Genomic DNA, 13,026 nt, shown 5'->3' with positions numbered 1-13,026 from the left:
AAAGTATGCTTCCACACCCAGAGGAACTGCAATGAAACCATCATGGACAACAGCAAACATAAAAGGCCTTTGGGAACAAAAGCAGTTTTTATGCACTGGCAAAAGGTATGACGAGATGGGGCATGATCAACCTCCCTGGAGATGCTGTTCTAAAGGGTCAAGGCCAAGGGTGCTATCGCCAAGGAGGCCCTGCTGTCTGCACAAGATAAGGGAGGGAAAACTACTGCAGAGCCTCTCCAACCAATCTACATATGCTGAGAGATTCATAGGGCAAAGGGGTTTTCTGAAATATGCCGGAACTAATGGGTTGATTCCCCCAGCTGAATAAACTACTTGCATTGGTTCCTGGTCTGCTTCTAAGCGTTATTCAAAGTGCTGGTTCTTACCTTTTAAAGCCCTGCCCAACACAGGACCCAGAACTCACTGGAAAAGACCCTGATGCTGGGAAAGACTGAAGGCAAAAAGAGAAGGGGACGGCAGAGGATGAGATGGCTAGATAACATCACCGAAGCAATGAATATGAACTTGAGCACACTCCGGGAGAGAGCGGAGGACAGGAGGGCCTGGAGTGCTATGGGCCATGGGGTCTCGAAGAGTCGGACACAACTGAATGACTGAACAACAACAACCCGAAGGACTGCCTGTTCCTGCATCAAGGTGACCGTGCAACTTTGGAAGTCTTCCTTCAGGTGCCCCCATCCTCTGAGGAGAGGTCAGGGGTGGGGGCGACTGAGAGGGCCTTCTCTCTTGTAGTGCCCCAACATGGGCTCCTAACCCAGGGAGGATCATCACCTGGTGTCACCACTGCTATCTTTTATGCTCCAGGTGAGAAGACCTTTTTTATTTTCTCAGATCTTTTAACTTTGTGAGGTATTTCATGTGGATGTATTTAATTCTGCTCTTTTAGTGAGGATAGTTTTGTTTGATATTGTGCTTTATGTGCACCATCCTCAAAATACTTGTTACCCACTCCCTGTTCCTGTCAGGATTCCCTTAGCCCCCACTTCACTTCAGTGCCCAAACATACACAGAAGAGAGGCTTCAGTCTACAGCTTTTAATCCATTACCTCACAGGGTCATACAGATGCAAATTCTCAGAGACTCTCTGTCTACAAGGAATGCCTTCAGGGGATTCAAATGGAATTTAGGAGAGTTGCCCACCATTTGAAGAGGGAGGGGGTCTCGCTAGCCTAACTTAAGGGGGAGAGGTCCCTATCTTGTCATGAGGCCTCTAAGTGCAGCTTTTCACGCAAGGCCCATCGGGTAGACCATCTAAGTTCCACCCCTGCCTTCTCTCTCTTTGCCCTGCGCCTGGTATCTGTTGGGTCATCCTCCTGTTCGCTGCCTCTCACGGGGTGGGGTGGGGTGAGGAGGGACCCTCAAGCTCAGCCATCTGGACATTTGTAACCTGAGAAGCAGGCACTAGCCTGGGAAAACACCTCCCCCATGTCTGATGGTTCTCCTTCAGAATCTGAACTGCTGTCCCAGTCTCTGCACTCAGAAACACCCCTGACAGTTCCAATATGTGGCCCTCCAGGTTGGTCTGTCAACATCAGCATTAGGTTATGCCCTGGTAATTGTTGTAGATCAAACTGCATAGGAGCAGAGGGATAGTAAAACACTGGCAACCCTACATATCTTTCCTTGTGTGTGTCTCTCTGCGACAGAGCTGATCTAGTGACTAAGAACCTAACCTATCAATATGCAAAACTATGTATGTACCATATCACATGAGAGAATGCCCTATAAATTGTGTCTGTTTTCTGACCTGATTGGCAAGGCAAAGGTTTCTTCATCTCCTTGCAAGCTCAGGAATTTTATTCCTGGGGATGAACTGAGAACACATGGTGTAAATACGCCATCTTGCTGCTGTCAGTTTGTGCTTCACTTAGGCCCAATTTCCAAAGAAACCTGGCTATGTGGGTCAGAGAGAATGGGGTGAAAATGCAACAGGGAATGCTACCAGGCTGTCCTTAAGTGGTTGTCAAGGGCAGCTCTTTGTATGGTCAGCAAAAAGAAGGAGGAAGTTTGATGGTGGGAGAAGTGGGATAAGATGGGAGGGATAAAGGAGGGCCTGTTTAGGGACTATCAGGGGTAGGGAAGATGCCAGCAAAATTATGTCCTTCAAGAAAGACATCTGGATCACCCGCAACAAATTTTAAATGTGTCTTCCCTCGCCCATTCCAGCCCTCCTCCTGCTGTTTTGCTGTTCTCCCCACACACACACACACACACATGCACTGTCTAAATGTAGAATGCGACCTCTTGATGGCAGAGACCTGCATCTTGTTTTGGTACTCTGTAAAGGGCCGCGAACCATGACGATGCTATAAATATAAATAAAATAAAAGTTAACGTTTACAGCGTGTTTTCTCTAAAAACTGAGACGGCCATTTCATCCAGTAATGGAGTACTGTAGAGCTGAAATGAAATTTGGCACAGCTTCCAAATTTGGATGAAATTTGCAGAATTTAGAACTGCCATTTTGAAATGTGATTTTGAGGGACATTTAAAAAAATAAATTTTAAATCTCACCAATAAAACTTGAAGCCAGTGATGTTGTTAATTAACTTGCCAAATTCCAGTACAGTATACCCTGGATTTCAAGAACTCCTAAATGTATAATTGGAGATGTGCATTTGTTTTTGCACATTTTCTGCCAAAGTGTTAAAGGTTCAGCATAATGTCTTACAATCCAAAAGATGCAATACAAAAGGAAAAGGGGTCGGGGGGGGGGGGAGGAGAGAGGAGAGGAAAATAAGCAAAAGGTTGATATTAGAGCCAATGTAGAAGACAATTTGCAGGTTGGGGAGGAGCCAAGTGACAACTGGTTCAAGCTGATGGAGGGGGCCTCAGTGTCTCACCCCCCCCCTCTCTCTATCTCTCATATGCTGTACAAGAAATAAAATTAGTGGAAAATAAGCTTGGAATTTTGGAAGCAAATAAGAGGAGCAATTCTCTGCCTTCCTTCCCTCAAATTAGTTTCTGCTCTAGAATCAGCCTGCCCAAACACAGGCTGCTTCACACAACACAGAGAGGCAAACCTGGGTTTGCCATGGAGGGTATGCTCAAACGCAGCCATATTCTACCCGCGCCTGTCAGATTCATACTTCACATTTCCAGGTGCATGCTTAAACCATCTCAGGTGTAAACTTCAACGAATGGTGTGTGTGAAGGGGCGTCTGCCTAGCATTTCAACAATGGCAGAAGAAAAGCAATAGAGTTATTGCTGGTTTCTTTCTTCTGCTTCAGTGCTGAAAAACTCTTGCTCAAAAGCCTGTTCCAGCTGTTCCCTGTAGCCCTCCAGTGATTCTCCTCGAAAAGAATGGGTGTGGCTGATCAGGGGGAGGTTTCCACGCTGTTAAGTACACTATTAAATTACCTTCCTTTTGGACATGCCCCCTTCTGTCAAAGGTAGCACAGCAACACACACGGCCAAGACCCACGGTTGGACGGCGTTCTGTGAGGTGGTGTCCAGGGGGCTTGGGGGATAAGAGAAAAACAGACAGCCTGGACTTTACAACAAGGTAAGCAGAGCTTCTGAAATCTTTGTTCCTTTGGCAAGGAACGCAACTCCTTCCTTCACTGTGGATTGCTTGGCCGTGGGGCCTGGACACTGGGCAGAGCACAGGAAATTGATCATCAATTGCGCCTTGTAAAGAATTCAAGTCTATTTGAAGGACACCGAAAGACCTATAGAATCCGTAGAAGTGGACCGGTTTATTTGGCATAAACCTTTCCAGGCAAAAGACTCAAAATGACTTTGTCCTAATGGTTGCTATGCAAGCTTGATTTGAACAGGGTGCTATGTATTGAGTTTTTTTCCTGTTGAATTTAGGGTTGCCATGTTTTATGGTAATAAACCTTAAGTCTTTTAAGCGTTGCAAGGCAGGCCGAAATTCAAGAGGTGCAGACGGCACCCCTTTCCCAGCATTGAAGGGGGCAGCGGTGTCTGAATTTCTTCCTGCTGTGTCGCTGATAAAGGGACATGGATTTTGCCAAATTTAGTCAATGTCCGGAAAAATTGGGCAGCAAATCTTTACAAAAGGTTTGTAAAAGTATTATTTTTCGCACCATTGGACATCTTATTTTGCAGACTTTTGGTGGCTGGGGGTGGGGGATCATTTTCCAAACCAACGTTACATATGGACATATTTCCCAGGCGATCACTAGGTTTGTCTTCCAACTGGCTAGTACGGTATAATTACTTTGACTTTCGCACACCAAGTAATTATCTCTGTTTTGTTCAACGTGGGTGACTCATTTGACTTGCGGCAGAAGCGGGGTTTAATTTAAAGTTTGATGTTCCGTAGGATTGTTTATCAGGGAATGTGGTGGGGGGAGTTCTATCTGGATTTTCTTGATAAAGAAGCCCTGCAGCTTACCAAATAGGTTGACCAAATATCCCAGCTTGCCTCTCATGGTTTTAAAATATATGAAAAAATATGGCTGCCTAAATAACCTTAAAGGGCTCTGTAGCCTTGCTTTTCTTGAGGTGGTTTTCTTCCCCCCGTCCTAGCGTGCACCCTATTAATCTGAAATGCAAAACAGGCTTGTGAAAAACTTGGTCCTTTTTGGAATTTAGCTTCAGGATTACACTGCGTAGTAGAGGGGGCAGGGGAACCAGAGGCAACTGTGTTGATGGTCATAAAAATTCCAAAATTCCTATTAGCATAATACCATTATTAGGCCAACCAAAATATCGCAAAAAAATGTGCAAGCTTTCAAGATCACCAGATCTCATCAGACAAGGTGTTACAAAAAGCAGGTTTGGCGGGATGGGGCGAAAGGGTTGTAGGTGTCTTTAAAGGCAATCCTAGTTAAGAACATGAACTGCTTTAATATAGAAAAGAGGAAGTAGGGTGTATTTATTTTCTAACATGGGAAAACTTTTCTTTTGTTAAAGATAATATTGACAAAAGGCGTGCACAAGCTTAATTTTCCCACAGCGAATAAGGCAGAGTTCGGCAAGTCATCTGTTGTGCTCTGGGCCATAGACCAGTTTTGGGTAAGCTATCACTACTGCTCGTGTTGGCCTTCCACAGCCAGAAATTCCTTCAACAAGATGGCGGCAACACATCCATTTTTATCATCGGTACTGTTGCGGTATAGGCAACGAATTACATACATTCAGCATTGGTACCAACTTCATGTAGGCCTGCCTATGCAAAGATGGTGCTGAGAGGATTATGTATTGCCACCATTTCGGCTAAGAGACTTTCTGGCAGTGGTGCAAATGGACCACCCCTCAAGTAAGGGCTGGTGTGTGTTTTTTTAAGGCTGCCAGATGGAAATCATTTTTCTGTTGCTCTGTGTGGCAGCTATGTTCCCATGTTGTGAATAAAAATGTCGTCCTGTAATTTGGGGCAATTTTCAGCCGTGTTGCACTGGTGGGGATCAAAGAAAGGATGTGTTGGTGTGGAGAGAATTGTTCCTAACACAAGGCAATTACCTGCAACAATCCCCACGAGCTCAGAGGAATGTCCACTCATGTCCCGCTTGTGGGTTCCTGGTCGACAGCTGTCTGGCCACTGTGTGAACAGAATGCTGAACTAGATGGACCCTTGGTCTAATCCAGCATGGCTCATCTTATGTTCTTACGTACATATGGCAGCATTCCTAAGCCCTCTGGATGTGTTGGACTACAACTCCCATTGTTTCCATCCAGCTGGCTGGGGATGATGGGAGTTGCAGTTCAACACATCTAGAGGTTGGGGAAGACAGACATAGGGAGCATCCCCTTTTATTCTCACAACAAACCTATGAGGCGGGTTAGGTTGAGAGATTTTTTCCATCAGCTTTCGCTAGATGGATTTTCAATACAACATGCAGCTTGGCCTTGAGTTTCACAGCTGAACAGCCATTTGAACCCAGATCTCCTCAGCCCACTGCACCACACTAGCTCTTTGTGGTGTGCACGATTCATGAACTCCCCTGGCGACTCTTAAGAAAGCCACTTGGGTGTTTTCCGATGGAGGACACCTGGTGCTCTCAGTCAAACAGCATTCTGCAGTTATTCCATCTTTTCCTCCTTAATATTTTTGTACAAAGAAAAAAAAAGATGGGAGAAGCTGTGGCAAAACATGAGGGAGAGTTACAAGTGGAAAATATCATATTTATATATTCATTTAAAATATCTCTTGGCTGCCTTTCAGGGCAGAAGCCCTCCCAAGGCAGCTTATGTCAATAATGTTCCATGAATGAGGCAATTGCACCATAAAAGTCTCATCTGGAAGGACTCTGTCTAAAGAAGATGGGGATAGTAGTACCGGCCTATCTTACAAGGGTGTTTGTAAGAATTGTGTCTCAGTAATCTGGCTCTTAAAAACTGCTTTCGGGGGGCAGGGCTTCATTCCAGAGCAGGGTTCTGTTTGGAACCCAGTACCTGGCCTCTCTGTTTGAAGGAACTAAAAACCATCTTGCCCACTTCCCTAGACCATAGTTCATAGTTTTGGAAATGTTTGAAGTGTCTTGGTTTTGATGGGATCCCTGTACCATGAGGGTTCTCTGTTCCTGACTATATTGGGAACAATGGTAACTGCTGATCTACATGGCTGATAATGAGGCTTTCAGGTTTTACTGTTGTTTGTGATAGATTAGCCAACTGCATTAGTCTATCAGAAGTCAGAGAATGAGGACATTCATCAAGCAGAGGCTGGAAAGTTCCTTCCTTTCCTTTGGTGGGATTCTGCTCCATGCTAGTGGTCTAAATGGCGACACCCCTTTGCAAGACTGTTTGCATTTCTAATGAAAAGCTGAAGGTTACGTTTCAATTGACTGGAGATATTTTGTCAAAGCTCAATCAGATATGCCATCAGAAGAAAGCACCACTGAGTTCAGTGGAGCTTTACTCCCAGGCAAAGTATGTATAGGGTGGCACTCTTGCCCTGTAAACTTAACGGTGAGATTTTATTTGTTTCTGTGAACCGCCCAGGGAGCTTCGACTGAGGGGCAATATAGAAATATAATGAATGAAAATCACCTAATTCACTTGCGGGTGACCCTGGTTTGGCAGACGATGCCTTGAAAAAGGTCCCAGAGTTGTACTCTACTCCCCTGCGCTGCTCCTCTGCTACTGGCAGGGGGTTCATTGCTCCTCATTTTCTTTTTCGCTCAGGATCTCTGTACCCTTGCACACAGCACTACAAGAGTTTACCCTACAAGTGCTACTGTAGTATCCCATGAGCAAGAGGGTGCTATTGCGCTCATTTCCTACATTTATTTCTCACTCATACAGATGGCTGGCCATGCACTGTGTGGACAGAATGCTGGACTAGATGGACCTTTGTCTGATCCAGCATGTTCAAGGCCCACCACTGTATGGACAAGGCAGATTGCACAGACTGTATGGACGAGGCAGATTGCACAGGTCTCACCCACCCAGCCGTCACCCAGCCAGGAACAGCAATAAAGATCGTGCATTAAGGATCCTGCATGACAGCCCTGACCCTGTGGTGGCAAGCCACCGAAAAGCACTTCTTTGTTCATTGCTACTGTAACATCTAAAGAGCACCTGCATGCAAGCGCTTTCCATTTATTTTCAATAGCAGAATCCGGTGCTGGTCCTATTAAACCCCAGAGAGAAACAATTTGCAGGGCCTGTTCTAGCCCATCCCTGCTAGTACCAGGCAAAACCCTCTGGGAGTTCTTTCCCTGCTCAAACAAGAAAGGCCTTTTCCATCTTTCTCTTTCTTTCTCTTTTTCTCTTTCTCTCTTTCCTTCTTTCTCTTTCCTTCTTTCTCTTTCCTTCTCAGCACTAGCGGACATAGCTCCCGAGACCTTATTTGCTAAGGACCTCATGGTAACAGTTGCCAAAGCTTCCAAGCTGGGGTGTGAGGTCTGCAGGTTTCAAAGCAAGAGATGATCCTTTTGCTTTCAGGCAAATCCCCAGTGGGGAGGAACAGCCAGAGAGACATCACCGTTAAAGGTGAAGGTAGGCCGCCATTCTTGGAGAGAGCAAGAACCAGCACGGCCCCATGTTTGAGAAGAGAGGCAATCTCATGCAACAAAACGTTGCTGAAATTAAATTCTTTTCAGCACAGCCGCTCTGACAGGAAGCGGGGGCGGGGGGAGTGGCAGCAACTCTACCAGGACCCCTTGTAAGGCAAACCATTCACTTGTATTTTATTTTACTCTATATATCTATTCGTCCTCATGGTCTCTATGCATCACACATATGCATAGTGCTCTGCGCCTACGCGGAACCTCGTTTCAGGGGAGCTCCTATAGCTGAGAAACGTTTTTGGCGGGAACCCTCCCCCAGCATCCCACTGCGCAACCTCCAGCGGGTCCCTGTCCTTCTCAGCTCCTTTTCGACCACTGTAGCAGGAGCTTCGTCCATGTTTTTTGCGATAGTTAGTGCTGAGGTTCTTCTGTTTATTCTTATTGTTATCTTTTTTTTAAAAAAAGTTACTATAATAATTAGATAGCTTGCTTTTGTCCAGTTGGCGTTTTTCATCGTTCACTGATAAGTGAACATTGCTGGCGTATGGCCCTTAAAGCCCCCTTCAGGAAACGTGTCTGATGTGGAAGTAAGTTGCCCTCTTCTGCCGGCCACGTCCTCTGCCTCCTCTGCCTTAGAGAGTCTCATGTAGAGGAGACCTGCCACCACTGCCAATCTTTTTCTAAACAAGCTTGGAGAAATAGATCGGACAGGTAGAAAGCAATACTGTGGAAGAGGGTGTTGGAGGCTGTGGGCACTCAAAAATCCCAGTCTACACAGTTTCAAAGGGGCTCTTCTGAGCATGGGGTGTGTGTGTGTGTGTGTGTGTGTGTGTGTGTGTGTGTGTGTGTGTGATTGGCAGCAGCTCTACCAGGACACCTCATAAGGCAAACCATTCATTTGTATTTTATTTTGCTCTATATATCTATCTGTTCTATAATATTCATGCCCCCACCTTTCTCAACAGCTTGCAAAACAAAGGCAACCTGCAAAACAAGGATCAAAATGTAATAAATCACAAAACACTCTAAAATCAATAAAAAATACTTTTAAAAAGCAACCAAAAAAAGGGCAGGAAAAAACCAGGAAGCCAGAAGCTAACAGTCCAAAGATTGGAACAGGATATATGGAAGAAACCACAGCAGACTTGCAAAGGGTGAGCCACAGTAGTTTTACCTGGGTTGCACCCTTGTAGTTGTGGGTTCAACTTCCACCTTCCCCCAGGCCAGAAAGCGGCATAGAGGTGGCATATCGTAGCGGGAGAACATTTGCTTTGTGTACACAAGGTCTGTGGCTGAATCCCCGGCTTTTCCATTTAAACGGCTGAGTCCCAAACTACGTGTGATGGGAGTATGCATCTCCCTAGTAATGGCTGATGTGATGTTGTTGCGTTCATTGCCAGCTCCAGGTTTGCGAGGGCCCTTGGGAAAGATACCCTTAATGGCCCCCTTCGGCAGTGAGTCTGCCTTCTCATGGCCATTGTCGCCAGCTGCTCTCGCTCCTCCTCCTCTTTCCCATCATTGCTCCCACTTGCTTTCTTGACAGGCAGGGAGCCAGGGAGCAAGCGGGCCGCGGCATCTCCTGCTCCTCCTTCTCACCACCACTGTTGTCTGGGCCAGAGCGAGAGGCAGGTGAGCAAGCAGGGTGCAATGGCGAGGAGAAGGAACAACTCCAGGGGGCTTTTGTCAGGGGGCCCCTCTGGAATGGGGGCTCTTGGCAAGTGCCCAACTGTGCTTGCCCTTGATGCCAGCCCTGATTGCTTTAGCATTTCACTGGCCCCTGCAAGCAGCAACCAACAAAGCAGAATGGCAGGCTGGGGGAGCAGAGAAATACTAGCACAATGCTGTCCTATCGGGGTTTGTTTGTTTGTTTGTTTGTTTGTTTGTTTGTTTGTTTCAACTACCAGAGAAACGCAGAGGGCAGTGTGGGTCAGTGGCACCCACATGTCTCCACCTAACATGAACTTTGGATCTAAGACCTTGGAAATCTGCTTCCCAGTCCAATAGACACAACTAGACTGAATGCGTCAATGGTTCTGACACAGTATCATGCAGCGTCGTATGTTCAGAGAAGAAAGAAAGCCTGAGTTGCATGCTGAGTCAGGTTATTTATTAATGTGAAGGTTTTCAGACACTGCAGAAAGGCAGTGGCTTAATATAGTATGTGAACAATTTATGCATGGAGTGACAGACCATCAATTCAGTGTTGAAGCAAAGGCTCAAAGGCAGGAGTGCAGAATGTCAGGTCCGGGGGCCAAATCCTGCTCTCTTGGGTTCCCCAGAAGGTGACACCCCCTTCCCCTGGTCCCACCTGTTTTCCCCCCAACCACCTATCATTTGGTGGTTTCCCAGGTTTTGCACAATTTCCCCCCATTCTAAATAGTTGAAATGCCTCTCCTAAGGCTTAGTTATTAGCAGGAAGAACTTTAAGCTAAAATATGCTGATCTTTTGGCCCTGCCCACCACTGGAATGCGGTCCCCGAAAACTTCTTTGAAATGGAATTCGGCCCTCTGGCTGAAAGAGGTTCAACACCCCAAGCTACTGTCTCCATGTTTTCAGAAGACTACTGGAGCAGTGAGGAGGCATGATTGAGCTAAAACGGGGGGATGTCAGATGGTGGGTTTCATGAAAGGCCCCTCTACCTTTCCCCCCATGACTCAAGAACTGGAGGGGATACAACATTTGATGGAGAGGAAGGATTCCAAGCCAGGGTGCCTCGTAGGAGAGAATCGTCCTTGATCCGCTTGCCCCAGACTGATTTGGGAAGAGCTGCTGCTTTGTTTGAATGACGTTTGTGGTTTTAGAACGATGCAGAGGTATCCTGTTTTATTTCTCTTGCAATGCCAATGTTGGATTAGTGCCTGGGCCCACTGGTCCTGGCAGCTAGCATTACACACGTGAAAGCTTTAGTGGTTGCAGACTCAGTGGGCAAAGAGCAGAATAGGCTAGGATGGTGGGGACAGGGCTCGAACCCCCACATTTGAGAAACCATGGAGTAGACAGTACCGGACTGGGTTTGGAATAAGACTGCTTTGCGTGTCCTTCACTTTCTAAAATTCTGCTTGCCAGTCAGCTGTTAAAAGCAGTAAGAAGAAGCTGGTTTGAATGTGTGGCATAGATACTCACTTTCACATGCAGAGTTAGCCAGACTTCGTGCTTCGGGAATACGGTTAGTCAGGGGGCAGCAGCTGGATTGGTTTGGTCAGTACTTCTTTTTCTGTGCTTCAGGCGTCCCTTTGTTTATATGTAAAGCTGCTGCCCGCAAGGTCAGGCACAGCTGGGCCAAAGGCAAGCAAGTGACCTTCTTGGGCAGGGCCAGTGTGCAGCTATTTCGGCTTCTTCTACGGCTCTTGCTCATATAGTCCTGTATGAGGAGGGAATTGGCATTGAATTCAGTGGGACTCAGTTTGACGTGAACATATTTAGGATCTGCCTGACAAATAGGGAATACTCATGGCTTCCGGTTAAGAGGTAAGCTCTCCCCCCACCCTCCCCAGTTGGGTCTACTGGTGACCTACCTGGCTAAATAATGATGGAAACCTAACAGGAAACAGCCAAGGCTCTGTGGGAGAGGATGCCCTTGGCCAACATATGGTCCCATGTTCAAACTCCATCATCTCCAGCAGTGCTGGCTCCAGGTTTTTAGGACTCTTGAGGAACACACCATCAATGGCTCCCTCCCTGAATGAGTCTACCTTCTCATCACCATTGTTACCAGCTACAGTTGCTCCTCATCCACTTCCTCATCATTGCTACCATTTGCATCCTTGACGGGCAGAAAGCCAGTAAGCAAGCAGGCAGTGGCTTCTCCTCCTCCTCCTCCTCCTCCTCCTCCTCCTCCTCATCACTACCACCATTACCTGGGCCAAGGCAAGAGTCAGGTGAACAAGCACCCGACATGCATTTCACAGAAGGCAAACTGGTGATGGTCAGAAAAATGCACACAGAGGCAAAACACCCACCCACACTCCCAAAAATAAACTGACACAACACACACACACAGAGTCAAAACCCAAGCAGAGCCTACACCACACCAAATCCAAACAAACCCGGAAGACATCCTTTCTAACTGGAGACGCCAGGGATTGAACCTGTGTCCCCCTGCATGCAAAACCTGTGCTCACCCATGAACCACAAACCCCAGCCAGATAAGCCACCCTCCATTTAAGCCTATCTTTGGAGCGTACATTTATAACAAGCGAGCAGCCAATATGCACAGGCATGGAATGGAATGCACGCAGGTTCTGAAGTAGCTCAGCTTGTAGTGATTATTACCTTTGGCCACTTGGACCAGTACAGATAATTATAAATGTTCCTGGAGTCTCTTTGAGGTGAGGTAAAAATATGGCCCTTTTCTCTGTCAGTGGTGAAACTAATTAGAAGCCAGCTGGTGTCATTTTAATCTGAATGGCTGCTTACGAAACCAGGAAGTGGGAGTTCAAAAAGGTGCCTATTTTGGTCTTTTGTTATGTAGTAATTGCCCCCTTTTAATGTACCTCTCCCAAACCAAGCCATTAAAGCCCACATCTTTCCACTGTTGTAGAGAGAAGGAAAAGGAGCTCAGAAGCCTTCTTCATAAGGTTGCTCTTTACCCTCTTTCTTTCTCCAGTTTTGGGAACATTCAGAAGATTGCACGCATGCGCGCGCGCACACACACACACACACACACACTCACACTCTTAAAGCGTTTCTAGATGAGACCTTTATTGTGTGTTCAGCATTCCTCGCTCATATTTGTTTACAGATGCTTTAGATGTTGTAATCACTGTCCAATGTTGCTTCTGGTTTTTAAAAGCAATTTTGCAGCAGGTGGAGGAAACTGGGGAAACTCAGTATTTTTTGTGCAAGCAAAACAAAGCGCTAGTCCTCACTAGTGTAGCTGTGTTATTGTGCTATACCACAGTGCCACCTAGAGGTTATGTGGCAGAAAGGCAAGAAAGGAAAATAATTCATGTAGAGCTCTGATCCTAATTCTGCAACAAAACTGGAAGTAGAAACAGCAAGTTAAACAGCTATATCTAGCAAAGGTTGGGTGAGATAGGACACCAATTCTTGTTTTACTTTCAACGTCTTTTCCTATGTCC

The 13,026-nt window shown here is 46.3% G+C and overlaps 1 protein-coding gene across 3 annotated transcripts in view; it reads left to right on the top strand.

The window, feature by feature from the left end:
• Window positions 1–13,026, top strand: part of VILL (villin like) — a 93,552-nt gene that overhangs the window by 20,812 nt on the left and 59,714 nt on the right. The window contains exons 1-2 of one of the 3 annotated variants that reach the window (XM_084859430.1): window positions 3,403–3,527; window positions 4,907–5,008. The exons of 1 other annotated variant lie outside the window; for it this stretch is intronic. The gene's annotated coding sequence lies outside the window, so the exon portion shown is untranslated. Of the gene's footprint in view, window positions 1–3,402; window positions 3,528–4,906; window positions 5,009–13,026 lie in introns of those variants that run through there. One more of the 3 variants, XM_084859429.1, reaches the window with a different exon arrangement.

The sequence above is a fragment of the Heloderma suspectum genome, chromosome 5, assembly GCF_057233095.1.
Source record: "Heloderma suspectum isolate Gila_16-S chromosome 5, 16-S_ref, whole genome shotgun sequence".
Taxonomy (NCBI): domain Eukaryota; kingdom Metazoa; phylum Chordata; class Lepidosauria; order Squamata; family Helodermatidae; genus Heloderma; species Heloderma suspectum.
This window is presented reverse-complemented; position numbering and strand designations above follow the sequence as displayed.